Source organism: Lithobates pipiens, unplaced genomic scaffold, assembly GCF_037356315.1.
Source record: "Lithobates pipiens isolate NorthernLeopardFrog02 unplaced genomic scaffold, aLitPip1_a1.2 Scaffold_1, whole genome shotgun sequence".
Lineage (NCBI taxonomy): Eukaryota > Metazoa > Chordata > Amphibia > Anura > Ranidae > Lithobates > Lithobates pipiens.
The window spans coordinates 88,581,670-88,595,233 of record NW_027507685.1 but is presented as its reverse complement, the minus strand read 5'-3'; the positions used below and the strand labels follow the sequence as shown (position 1 = coordinate 88,595,233).

General features: G+C 46.1%; 1 protein-coding gene across 2 annotated transcripts in view; it reads right to left on the bottom strand.

Annotated features, from left to right (window-relative positions):
• Positions 1–13,564, bottom strand: part of LOC143943337 (putative E3 ubiquitin-protein ligase MID2) — a 534,268-nt gene that overhangs the window by 91,477 nt on the left and 429,227 nt on the right. The window lies entirely within an intron of this gene.

Genomic DNA, 13,564 nt, shown 5'->3' with positions numbered 1-13,564 from the left:
CGATCCCCGCTGAGCAGGGAGATGACAGCTCCGTCTCTGCACACTGCGCAGGGACGGACCTGTCACAGCGCCGCTCTCCCCTATGGGAGATCGGATGACGACGGACCGCAGTGCCCGTCGTCACCCGATCCGATCCGCAGACGGATGGAAAAATAGCTTTTTCCTCCGTTACACTTCTTCGGATCGGAGCGGGTCGGATGTCAGCGGACATGTCACCGCTGACATCCGACGCTCCATAGACCTCTATGGAGCACCCGTTCAGGTCCGCCTGAAAAACTGACAGGCGGGCCTGAACGGGACGTCAGTGTGAAAGAGTCCTAACATGTTTGGTTATTTACTCGAAATAGCCTCATTTTTTATATTTTACCAAAACATTTTGTAAAATATTGTGTGTACTAAGAAATAGCTTTAGTGAATTTTTTACAGAAATTTCATGTTTCTTAAACCGCCAATATAATGTTTGGAGGTTTTAGCTAATCTTCAGGCCTAAAATTATTTATTTAAATGTTCACAAGAAATGCAAAAGGGTTAATGGATACATTTTTGTTAAAATGCTACTTACAGCAGTATTTAGAAAAAAAAATAAAAAATGAAGATTGTTGTAGGGATTTTCGTAATGGGTGCTGGAACAAATTTTTGGGAACTTACTGTATGCCTATGAGCTTCATACAGTTTTCTTTTACCTGGACTTCCTCTGTCAGCTGTGCTTTATGCATATTATAGTATAGTGCAGGATGAAAATGATACAGTGATTCTTGAAGGCTCATCTTATCACCCCATGCATCATACCAGTTTGCCCTTGACAGTGGCAGTTAGAGGATTCAGAAATAAATCAAGTCTCTGCTCTATTTGCTCGAAACTCAACAAAATATATTATATGAGCCGTGTTCTTTGCGTATGAAGAACTGGCTTTCTTTATGGAATGTCTTTATCCCCGCATAACGCTTGCTGAATACAATAAATAACATACAACAAACCAAATCCATTTTACTGCAGCCCTATAGAGTAAATCAATGCCAAACTGAATATATGAGCTTTGCTTTTTAAATGCTCCTGGGCACTTTGTACTTGACTTGTCAGGCTGGTGATCTGAAATCCTTATTGAGTGTTTGGTCTTTTATAGGCAGCCATTTTAGAAACTACATGGCCTATTTAAAAAGGGGCAAATTCAAAATGGTGTTGCTTTTTATTATTTTTTTTTATTTAAAGTGGAACTAACCTTTATAAATAGTTAGCAGGTGGAATAGGCTCTGTAGGACCCTTCTGCAATAAAATATCTTCCCTGTCTGCTATAACAATGTTTTATTAATTGTATGCCAACTGCCACACATGAGGTAGGAGTTGCTACCTGGTCATGTGTGGCCGGTCAATGAATAAACGCAAAATACTTCAGACCTGAAAGAAGGCGGCAGAGGTGGTGATGGAGCAACAGTGTGGAGCGTTCACCTCACAACGCTGGAGAAGGACACTCTAGATCAGCTATTTTCAACTAGGGCTCCTCCAGAGGTTGCTAAGGGTTCTTTGAGCTGTGGACCTCCTATCTAAAGAAGCCTGGATATACGTAGTCTTGCTGGGTATAGCAGTGCATAGTTCAATTTTAATCGTTGCAATTTGCATTTGACTTCTCCAAACTTAGCCCTTCTTTTTTGCAGATCAGGTGAGAAATCCTATTGCCATTGTGAAGAATATTACCCATTTCTCTGGCTTTATTTAGTATCGTTACTTTATCTTTATAGTAAAGCAGTTTTACCAATAAGGGTCTTGGAGGGGCTCCTGATTGGGGAGGTCTAGAGGGGGTCCTATGAACTCTTTCCAGCGCAAAAAGGGGTGAGAAGGACTGTTCTCCAAATAAGTCTTTAAACCATTTTTCCAAAAATTTTGTGGGATCTTTACCCTCACTACGTTCTGGGAGTCCCACTATCCTCACGTTCTTCCTTCGCATCCTGTTTTCCATTTCGTCGATCTTTATCTGGTAGTTAGCCATTTGTTCCCTTATAGTCCTTATCTCCCGTTTAAGAGGGTTCATGTCATCCTCTAATAGGCTGACCCTCCCCTCGAGGGCGGTAGTCCTTTCGCATACTTTTTGCATGTCATGCCTAACGAGGGACATGTCTTCCTGAATAGTTTGATGCTGGGTAGACATTTCATTTATGGAAGTTTTACAAGAGTTAATTGCTTTCAGTACTTCCCTCAATGATGGTTCTGCTTCCCCCAGAGCTACCATTTTAGTTGGTGATAATGACCGCTTTTGAGCATCCTCTCCCCCAAAGGGTTTCCTGCAGGAGGATTCACTGCCTTCACAGGAGTTACCTGTCCATGTCCCTGACTTTCTTGTGGTGGGAACAGAGGCCCCGGTCTGTGGTTTGGACAACATGCTAAATTCTCGACTTGTTTTTAGGGGAGCTCTGCTCAGAAAGTTGACCTTGTGCGTGCGAAAATTTCGTATAAACGCCCCGGGGGGGGGGGGGGGGTGGATGGACTATGTTTTTCGATACCCCGGAGGGAGTGGAGAACTGGATAGTAACCTATAGTGGGAGAATGTAGACCAATCTGACTATATTGCCCTGGACTTCTTTTATTAGCAATATGATTTTGTTTAAGACACAAACCACTACACTGTTGAATAATTTAGGGAGAGAGGAGGGTGTTGGTGGTGGAAAGGGGAAGGGAACAACGAGCATACCACCCCATGTTTCTAAGGGGTGGAGCGAAGAGTTCTCTCTATTTGTGTTGTCTGTTGTGTTACGTTTGTCTTGTCTTGTTTTTTTATTTTATAAAATGTGGGTTGTATGGTTTTCTGAGGGGGGTGGGATAGGGAGGGAAGAGTGTGAGAACACAAGTTTAAAGTTGATAACACTTAAATTGATAGATCAATGCAAAGATCACATTAGGAAGCCCCAAAATAGGCCCAGTGGGCAGGTGAATGCTGTGCATGGGTGTATGAGACGGAACAAGTGGGTTGCTTGGTACAAAAGACTGTGTGAACACAATTATAGGCATGAGAGGAGGTACGGATGTATGGGATGGAATGAGTGGTGGGTCTGGCACAAAAGTTTGTTCGATTTAAATCACAGGTATGAGAAGAGACACTATGGAGTCACAAAAAATGATACGAGAAAACTATATAAATTTGAAAAGGCACTGGTTAGATTCACTAAAAAATTAAACTTTGATGGTTATGCGCACCCAGATTAAAAAAATAATTTTGTGCTCATGGAATGTCCGGGGAATGGGAGATACAGGGAAAAAAGCAGCAGTCCTCCTGATTGCAAAGACATATGAGGTGGCTATCCTTTGTTTGCAGGAGACACATCTTACTAAAATCTCTATTCCCCAATTGAGATGGAGGAACTACAGTACCATTCAGTACACACCTCCTATTCCAGGGGAGTGAGTATATTTGTTAGATCAGGGGTGACTTTCTCTTGTATGCAGGCTAAGGTGGATGAATATGGGAGATTCATTTTTTTATTTTTTAAGATTGAGAACAGAGTCTGCGTATTAGCAAATGTGTACCTCCCTCCACCCTTTAACGTTTCGGTCCTTTGTGAGCTTGCCAAGTTTGTTGTGGATAAACCGAGAGTGCCGGTGATAGACTTCAACATGGTAATGGACTGGAGACTAGATAGGTTCCCCTCGGGGGCACTAACGGGTGGTGTCACGGATAGTCGGCTCCCCGATTTTTTAGGGGAGGCAGGATTGTGAGACATCTGGAGAATACGGAACCCGGAGTCCCGACAATACTCGTGCTTCTCCAGGACACATTCAACACTCTCCAGGATCGACCTAGTGCTGGGAAATGACGAAATTATGTTTATCATAAAGAATTTGAACTACAGACCAAGGGGTCTGTCGGACCATTCCCCAGTGACAACATCACTAGAGCTGGGCGAGCGTAACCATCCTGGGGAGTGGAGGATAAACCCATTTTGGATCTAACTGATCGAGGATCCGAACGAGATATTGGCATCAATGGGGGTTTCTCAATTTGAATAGAGGTACTGCCTCAGAAGGAATAGTGTGGGACACTCTGAAGGCTTTCCTAATGATCCAACAAATCTCAAAAATTAAAAAAAACAGACTAAGGACTAGGAGAGACTAATAGGGGAGAGGGTAACTACAGCAGAGGAACAGTATATCAATGACCCAACACCGGATAGACTTAGGAAATGCATAGAGGAACAACAAAATTATCGATTAATGACTCTTAGAAAAATAGAGAATAAACATCTCTTCCAGAAACAATTTGCCTTCGGAGAGGGGGAAAGTGCGGGACATATGCTGGCACAATTAGTCAGGGTGAACTCCCCCCCTATCCGTTATACCCATACCGATAACTATAGGAGATGGAAGGGTATCCTTATATACTCCAGAAATAGTGGGCAAGTTTAAAGAATATTATGAGGACTTGTATAGATCAAACAGGAGGAAATGGGGGGTGAAATGGACAGCTTTCTCAGGGATCTGAATTTCCCGTCTTGATGAGACAGACAGAACTGAGTTAGATAGACCTATAACGATAGAGGAAATACAAAGGGTCACTATGGAGATGGCGCAACAGAAATCCCCGGGCCCAGACGGACTCTCGACCCAGATATATCGGCAGTATGGGAAGGTATTGCTTCCCGAGTTGTTGAGGGTATTGAATTGGTCATTAATAAGGGGAGAGCTCCCCTCATCGACGATGGAATCCACCATAATCACCATACACAAGGAGGGTAAAGACCCACTTGATCCTGCCTCATATAGGCCTATCGCTTTATTAAACACTGACATAAAAATACTGGCATAGGTCTTGGCGGCTAGGGTGAACAAGGTTATACAGAAACTCATCCACCCTGATCAATCAGGTTTTATACCCGGAAGAACTACTAGCACAAATATAAGGAGGATATACTTGAATCTTCAGGTCCCTACGGATGAGAGTGGAGCGAGGGCTATTTTGTCTTTAGATGCCACCAAGGCCTTTGATAGTCTTGAGTGGCAGTATCTCTGGAGAGTTATGCAGACGGCCCAATTTGGACCGGGTTTCATGAAATGGGTAAAAATGCTTTATAGGGCACCAGAAGCCAGAGTAAAGGTGAATAGGGATGAGCTGAACACCCCCCGGTTCGGTTCGCACCAGAACTTTCGAACGGACCCCAAATTCGTACGAACGTTAGAACCCCATTGAAGTCTATGGGACTCGAACGTTTAAAATTAAAAGTGCTAATTTTAACTGCTAATATGCAAGATACTGTCCTAAAAAGGGTTTGGGGACCTGGCTCCTGCCCCAGGGGACATGGGTCAATGCAAAAAAAAAGTTTTAAAAATGGCCGTTTTGGCGGGAGCATTGATTTTAATGATGATTAAAGTGAAAAAAAAGTGAAATATTCCTTTAAATGTCATGCCTGGGGGTGTCTATAGTATGCCTGTGAAGTGCCACGTGTTTCCCGTGTTTAGAACAGTCCCTGCACAAAATGACATTTAACGGAAATAACATCATTTAAAACTGCTTGCGGTTTTAATGTTATATCTGGTTCCTGCAATATGGTTGAAAATCATTGAGAAAAATGGCATGGGTAGCCCTCCCTGCCCATTACCAGCCCCTTTGGGTCTTGTACGGATATTAAGGGGAACCCCATACCCATATTAAAAAAAGGAAATACGTGTGGCCCCCCAGGCCCTATATATTCAGAACAGCAGTATACAGGCAGTGCAAACAAGACAGGGACTGTGTAGATTTGTTGTGTTAAGTTGAATCTGTTTGTAATTTTCAACTGGTACATTTTTAAAGTGTAGCTCCAGTCAAAAAAAACTATTTTTAAGCTTTTTGTAAAACATAGGGAAGGGTTATCACCCCTGTATAATTAGTTTTGCCGTCCGTCTTTTTTCATCTCACTTGCTGTTGTCTCCTTCCGTTTGCAAGTAGGAGATGTTTGTAAGTTGCATGTTTTGAAAGTAGGGGCCTGCCCTATATGCTCTGCAGAAATGGCGGAACAAGGTGTTGGTTTTGCCACAACATTGTAAGCCCTCAAAGTGACTCTTGGTGGGCGCTGGAGCGCCCTGCTGTGAACGATTATATCAAGAATTGTAATTACATGCCATTGTTGAACAGTGGTAGAAAAATTGACCTTTGGTGGTTGTGGTGCTGGTGCCACAACACTATAAGTCCTCACAGTTACTCTGGGTGGGCACAGGAGCGTGCCCTCCTCTGAAATATTATATCAAGGATTGTAATTACATGTCCCTGTTAAACAGGGGCTGAAAAATTGGGCTGCTGGCTCTGGTGCTGGTGCCACGACACTGCAACCTCTCCCATATACTCTAGTTTTAGTGCAGGAATGAGCCCTGCTGCAAAGCATTGCATCAAAAATTGTAATTAAATGCCCTTGTTAAACAGGGGTAGAAAAATTGGGCCTTATGCACTGGTGCTGGTGCCACCACACTGCAACCTCTCCCATATACTCTAGTTTTAGTGCAGGAATGAGCCCTGCTGCAAAGCATTGCATCAAAAATTGTAATTAAACGCCCCTGTTAAACAGGGGCAGAAAAATTGGGCTGATGGCATCACCCAGAACCAAAAATGTTCTTCCAACATATCAGCGGAGGAGGAAGAGGATAGACAATCAACATAACAGGACAGTCACTCAGCATCAGCATAGGCAGTCTTCAAGGGATGTGATATTTCAAAAAAAATTATTCGGTTACATCAGCTTCAGGTGCTTGGTAGCTGTGGGTGATCCAAGACTGATTCATCTTGATGAAGGTCAGTCAAGCAACTGATTCGGTGGACAGGCGCACCCTGTGATCGGTAACAAAGCCACCAGCAGCACTGAAGGTGCGTTCCGAAAGAACGCTGGATGCAGGACAGGCCAGTAGCTCAATTGCATACTGTGCAAGCTCTGGCCAGTGATCCATCTTTAAGACCCAGTAAGCCAGAGGATTTTCGGTGGGAAAGGTGTCCAAGTCTGACCTTGCCCCTAGGTATTCCTGCACCATGTAAATCAGACGCTGGCGATGGTTGCTGGAACCGATCATACCTTGGGGCTGCGGACTAAAAAATTGTCTGAAAGCATCGGTCAGACGGCCACCTTCTCCACCGCTCCTTCTGACCGATGCCTCAGCAACACTTTGTCCAGGACCAGGAGTTTGTAACCTCCCAGTCTCTGGGAACGCGTTGCACAGACCTTTCTGCAAGGCCTCCCGGAGATGTCTCATCCTCTGCTCCCTCTGCGATGGCAAGATAAGGTTGGCAACCTTACCATTGTACCATGGATCAAGGAGAGTGGCCAGCCAGTAATGGTCCCTCTCCTTGATCCGAAGAATACGAGGATCCTTCTGCAGGCTTTGCACGATCAGGGAGGCCATGCAGCGTAGGTTAGCTGAGGCATTCGGTCCGGAGTCCTCTGGGTCACTAAGGACAACATGATCCGCAGCTACCTCCTCCCAGCCATGTACAAGTCCACGGGTTTCTTGGGACTGTAAATCATCCCTACAAGACTGCTGCTGCTGCTGAGTGCCAGCCTCCACCTCCATGCTGACACAATCATCCTCCTCCTCCTCCTCTTCCTCATCCTCTTCCTGTGTGATGGGTGGCACAGCAGGAACACTGTCTGGATAAAGGGGGCCTTGAGAGGCAAGGAAGTCCTCCTCTTCCTGCCTCTGTTCTGCCTCAAATGCCCTGTCCATTATTCCACGCAGCGTATGCTCCAAGAGGTGGACAAGAGGTACAGTGTCACTGATGCATGCACTGTCACTGCTCACCATCCTTGTGGCCTCCTCAAATGGTGACAGGACAGTGCATGCATCCCTGATCATGCCCCACTGGCGTGGTGAGAAAAAACCGAGCTCCCCTGACCCTGTCCTGGTGCCGTAGTCACACAGGTACTCATTGATGGCCCTCTGCTGCGTGTGCAGCCACTGCAGCATGGCCAACATTGAGTTCCACCTGGTGGGCATGTCACATATAAGGTGGTTCTTGGGCAGGTTCTTGGGCAGGTCCAACTCCTTTTGGAGCTCAGCCAGCCGAGCACAGGCATTAAATGATCGGTGGAAATGCACACAGACTTTCCTGGCCTGCTTCAGGACATCCTGTAGGCCCAGGTACCTGCCCAAGAACCGCTGCACCACCAGGTTAAGGACGTGAGCTACACAGGGCACATGGGTCAGTTGTCCCTGTCGGAGGGCGGGGGGAGGTGGTTGGTGCCATTGTCGCAAACCACCATTCCTGGCTTAAGCTGGCGTGGCGTCAACCACCTCTCGGCCTGCCCCTGCAGAGCTGACAAAACATCTGCCCCAGTGTGGCTCCTGTCAACCAAACAAACCAACGCAAGCACGGCATGGCATAATTTTGCCTGCGTACTTGCGTAGCCCGTGGAACGCCTACGGAGCACCGCTGGTTCTGAGGACAGAGCACTGGAAGAGGCCATGGAGGAAGAAGAAGAGGAGGGGGTGGAGGAGAGAGGTGTGTCACAACCAATAGTAGCATTTTGGAGGCGTGGTGGCGGAACAACCTCCAGCACTACTGCACCTTGTCCTGCATCCTTCCCAACTGCCAGAAGAGTGACCCAGTGGGCCGTGAAAGACAGGCAACGTTCCTGTCCATGCCTGCTGGACCATGAGTCAGCGGTAATATGCACCTTACCGCTGACCGCCCTGTCCAGCGAGGCAAGGACATTGCCTTCCACATGCCGGTAGAGAACCGGAAGGGGGCCGAGTCTACCAACTGAAAAGGCACCAGTTGAAGTGCTAGCAATTTAGCCAAGCTAGCATTCAACCGCTGGGCATGTGGATGGCTGGGAGTGAACTTCTTTCGCCGGTCCAGCAGCTGGGGCAGGGACATTTGCCTGCTATAATCGGACGTGGGTGTACTGCTAGCAGAGTGCCCGGAAGCACTTGGCTGTGACACACCTAATTGTACACCTTCATTCCTCTCAGAGCAGGTTTCAGAGAGGACTGAAGGTCTAGTGGGGTTGGAGATCCCAGCTGATGAGGAGCAAGGAGAGGTCCGCTTTGTTCTTTGGTTTGGGTCTTTGAGGTACGCTTGCCAACAAGCTGAATGGCAGGTCAACATATGTCTGGTCAAGCATGTGGTGCCCAAGCGGCTGTTTTGGCCACGCGAGATACGTATGAGACATATGTTGCAAATAGCAGCGGTGAGATCTGATGCACTCGTCTCAAAAAAGGCCCACACCAAAGAACTTTTAGAATAAAGCGCAGAGGCAGCGCCCTGAACAGGCGAAGCTCTGCGGTGCGATTCAGTCGTGTGCTGCCCCTAAGCTGGCCCCCGGAGGGCATCCTGCCTCGTTGGACATGTGCCTCCTCTCTCCTACCAGGCACCTACGTGGAGTCAGTGCCCTCATCATCCCCTCCCTCTTCATCGCTGTAGCAAACCTGGCAGTATGCTGCAGCTTGTGGAACATGACTGCCAGATTGCTGTCCTTCTTGAGCATCCCCTCTCTCTGCATTCACGCTACTGCTTTCCTCTAGCTGAGTATCATCATCAGAGCCTACAAAACACTGGGCATCCTCCTGGAGCATGTACCCAACACTGTGCTCAAAGAGTTCAAGAGACTCCTCAGGAGGACGTGATGGGTCTAGGGAAGGAGTCACTGATGATGACATTGAGAGGAGGGAAGACGATGCGTTGGCAGCTGCTTTGCTAGTACCCTGAGCCTGGGTGAGAGAGGAAGAGGAGGATGAAGAGGGCTTGGTCATCCACTCTACCAAGTTGTTGGCATGTTGCGGCTCAACATGTCCAGCTGCCGAAAAGAAGGACAAGCATGTCCCATGGCCACATGCTGATGATGACGATGCACCACGTCTACGACCAGCACTGTTGTCTCTAGACACAGAGCCTGCTTGCCCTCTTTTATCGGCTCGCGCCTGTCTGCCTCTCCTTGCTGGCCTTCCAGACATGGTAATGGCCTAAAGGGAGTTGGGAAAACCAGCAATTGGGTAGTGTATATTGTGCTGGAGGCACACACAACATCCACTAACTCCTGCAGATGGTTCAATTAGAAAAGAGCTATGTAGGTGGATATAACGGTGTATACTGGGTTCAGAGCACGCAGACAGCACGTACAATCTCCTACAACTGACTGCAAGCTCGATTTAAAACGAGCAAGATAGCTAGCTATGTAGGTGGATATAACGGTGTATACTGGGTTCAGAGCACGCAGACAGCATGCACATTCTCCTACCACTGACTGCAAGCTCTATTTAAAACGAGCAAGATAGCTAGCTATATAGATGTATATAGCGGTGTATACTGGGTTCAGAGCATGCAGACAGTACGCACAATCTCCTACCACTGACTGCAAGCTCTATGTAAAACGAGCAAGATAGTTAGCTATATAGATGGATATAGCGGTGTATACTGGGTTCAGAGCACGCAGACAGCACACACAATCTCCTACCACTGACTGCAAGCTCTATTTAAAACGAGCAAGATAGCTAGATATATAGATGGATATAGCGGTGTATACTGGGTTCAGAGCACGCAGACAGCACGCACAATCTCCTACCACTGACTGCAAGCTTTATTTAAAACGAGCAAGATAGCTAGCTATATAGATGGATATAGCGGTGTATACTGGGTTCAGAGCACGCAGACAGCACGCACAATCTCCTACCACTGACTGCAAGCTCTATTAAAAAAGAGAAATATAGCTAACTATATAGGTGAATATAGCGGTGTATACTGCGGTCAGGGCACGCAGACAACAACCACTACAGAAGAGCAAGAACGAAAAATCGACCGATAACGATCGGTGTATACTGTGTTGAAGGTACACAGAACACCGACTAACTCCTACAGACGCCAACACACTACACAAGGCCGCCGCGCTGGCGGCCTTATATAGTGTTGGGCGTGTACTACACAGCCTGAGCTATGATTGGCCACAGGCATCCTGCCTGTGGCCAATCATGGCTCTCCTCGCTGCCGGCGCTGTGATTGGCCAAGCATGCGGGGTCACAGTGCATGCTTGGCCAATCATGAGCCAGCAATGCACTGCGATGGCGCAGTGCATTGTGGGCCGTGAGCGCCACACGAATTTGGCGCGAACGGCCAATAACGTTCGGAATTCGCCGAACAGGCGAACAGCCGATGTTCGTGTCGAACGTATGTTTGACTCGAACACGAAGCTCATCCCTAAAGGTGAATAATGAAAAGTCCAATAAATTTACACTGGGGAGGGGGACAAGACAATGGTGTCCCTTGTCACCCCTCCTCTTTGCCATTGCAATTGAACCTCTGGCCATTGCCCTGCGGTCTTCTGCTCAGGTGAAGGGTCTTAGAAGGGGAGACTTGGAAGAAAAAGTAGCATTATACGCGGATGACTTACTGTTATTCCTTGGCGATACACAGGATTCCCTTCAGAAAGCTATGGACATTATTAAAAAATTTGGCCAAATTTCCGGACTTAAGATAAATTGGGAAAAATCTAGCCTTCTGCCAGTAGATCCTCTGGGAAGCCCCTTGCCTGAGGAGGTGACCCAGATCCAAGTAGTAAGTAAATTTAAATACCTAGGAATAAACGTATCCAGAGACCCTCAACAGTACACAGCAGATAATATAATCCCGTTACTGAATAAATTTAGGAGGAAGACAAAAGTGTGGAAACGCCTGCCATTATCTGTGGCTGGTCGCTGTAATTTAATCAAATTGATATGGATGCCGCAGCTCCTCTATGTATTGAATAACTCCCCAATTTTGTTATATAAAAGGTGGTTTCAAAAGATAGACATGGGGATTACATGGTTGTTGATATGTATGTTTAATATATAAAAAAAGGAAAATAAAGAGAAATTTAGAACAAAAGATAGACATGGTCTTCAGGGAACTGATTTGGAAGGGTGGGTTGGCAAGAATTCGATTGAGTACTTTGCAGTTACAAAAACAGGAAGGAGGAGTAGCGCTCCCACGCGCCTTTAGCTACTTCCTCGCGTCACAACTCCAGTATATGGGGGGGTGTAATTTAGAAGGGGGAGAGGCAGGGAGAAAATGCTCCTACAAAATACACCACATGACTCAATAGTGGAAACTCTGGAGGCAGGATCCTTTCCATTAGGACTCCCTACTTTGAGTTTAATGATGAGAGTGTAGGACACAGCGAAGGCCATATTAAAATACAGAGGATTTAATGAGTATACCCCCTTATGGAAGAATAGCAAATTGGGAGAACTGCAGAAGATGGGGACAGTAAGAGAATGGGAGAGATGTGGAATAAAATTTATCGTTCAGCTATACCAAGATGGTGCCCTGAAAACCTTTCAGGAACTGAGAGATTATTTTGCTCTACCAAATAAATCCTTCTATAAGTATTTGCAGGTCAGGCACGCACTAGAGGAGCAGTTTAGAGGGAGGACCTTAGAATGGAGAACAATCCCAGTTCTTCAAAAAAATAATTAATGCAGAAACAGGAAAAGGTTTAATTTTGAAAATATACCCACATATAAACAAGGGGAGAATGGGAGGGATAGAGATCCCTATGTACAAGAGGAAGTGGGAAAAAGATGTGGGAGATATCTCCGAAATACAATGGAATCAAATTCTTGAACTGGCTCCATTGGTATCACTCTCTCCCTCTCAGAGGATGTCACATCTGTTCTTATTATATAGAACCTATTATACTCCTCGTAAACTTTTTCAATTTGGCCGACGGCCGGATGCAAGATTCCCCCGGTGTGGGGACATGGAGGGAGACATGATTCACATGTTTTGGAGATGCCCGAAGTTGATTCGCTACTGGACGGAGGTGACAGGAACCACTGATCGGGTGTTTGGAACCTCCACCAGGATGGAGGCGAAGTATTGTCTCCTGGAATTAGTTGAAGGAGTTGGAAACCCGGGAAGCAGCCAGACAGCGGTTCTGAGATGCCCATTTCAGGCAAGGAAACGGATTGCCCTAAGATGACTGTCGGTGTCGCCTCCGTCCGGTAGAGAATGGATAAATAGCATGAATGTGGTAATTTTTAAAGAGAAAGCGTTATATATAAAACAAGGGACAATGACAAGATGTGGAAACCTTGGTGGGAAGCCAGAGGGATTGATATGTGAATAATACAGTGGTGTGAAAAAGTGTTTGCCCCCTTCCTCATTTCCTGTTCCTTTGCATGTTTGTCACACTTAAGTGTTTCGGAACATCAAACCAATTTAAACAATAGTCAAGGACAACACAAGTAAACACAAAATGCAATTTGTAAATGAAGGTGTTTATTATTAAAGGTGAAAAAAAAATCCAAACCATCATGGCCCTGTGTGAAAAAGTGATTGCCCCCCTTGTTAAAACATACTATAACTGTGGTTGTCCACACCTGAGTTCAATTTCTCTAGCCACACCCAGGCCTGATTATTGCCACACCTGTTCACAATCAAGGCATCACTTAAATAGGAGCTGCTTGACACAGTAAGGTCCACCAGAAGATCCTTAAAAGCTACACATCATGCCGAGACCCAAAGAAATTCAGGAACAATTGAGAAAGAAAGTAATTGAGATCTATCAGTCTGGAAAGGGTTATAAAGCCATTTCCAAAGCTTTGGGAATCCAGCAAACCACAGTGAGAAACATTATCCACA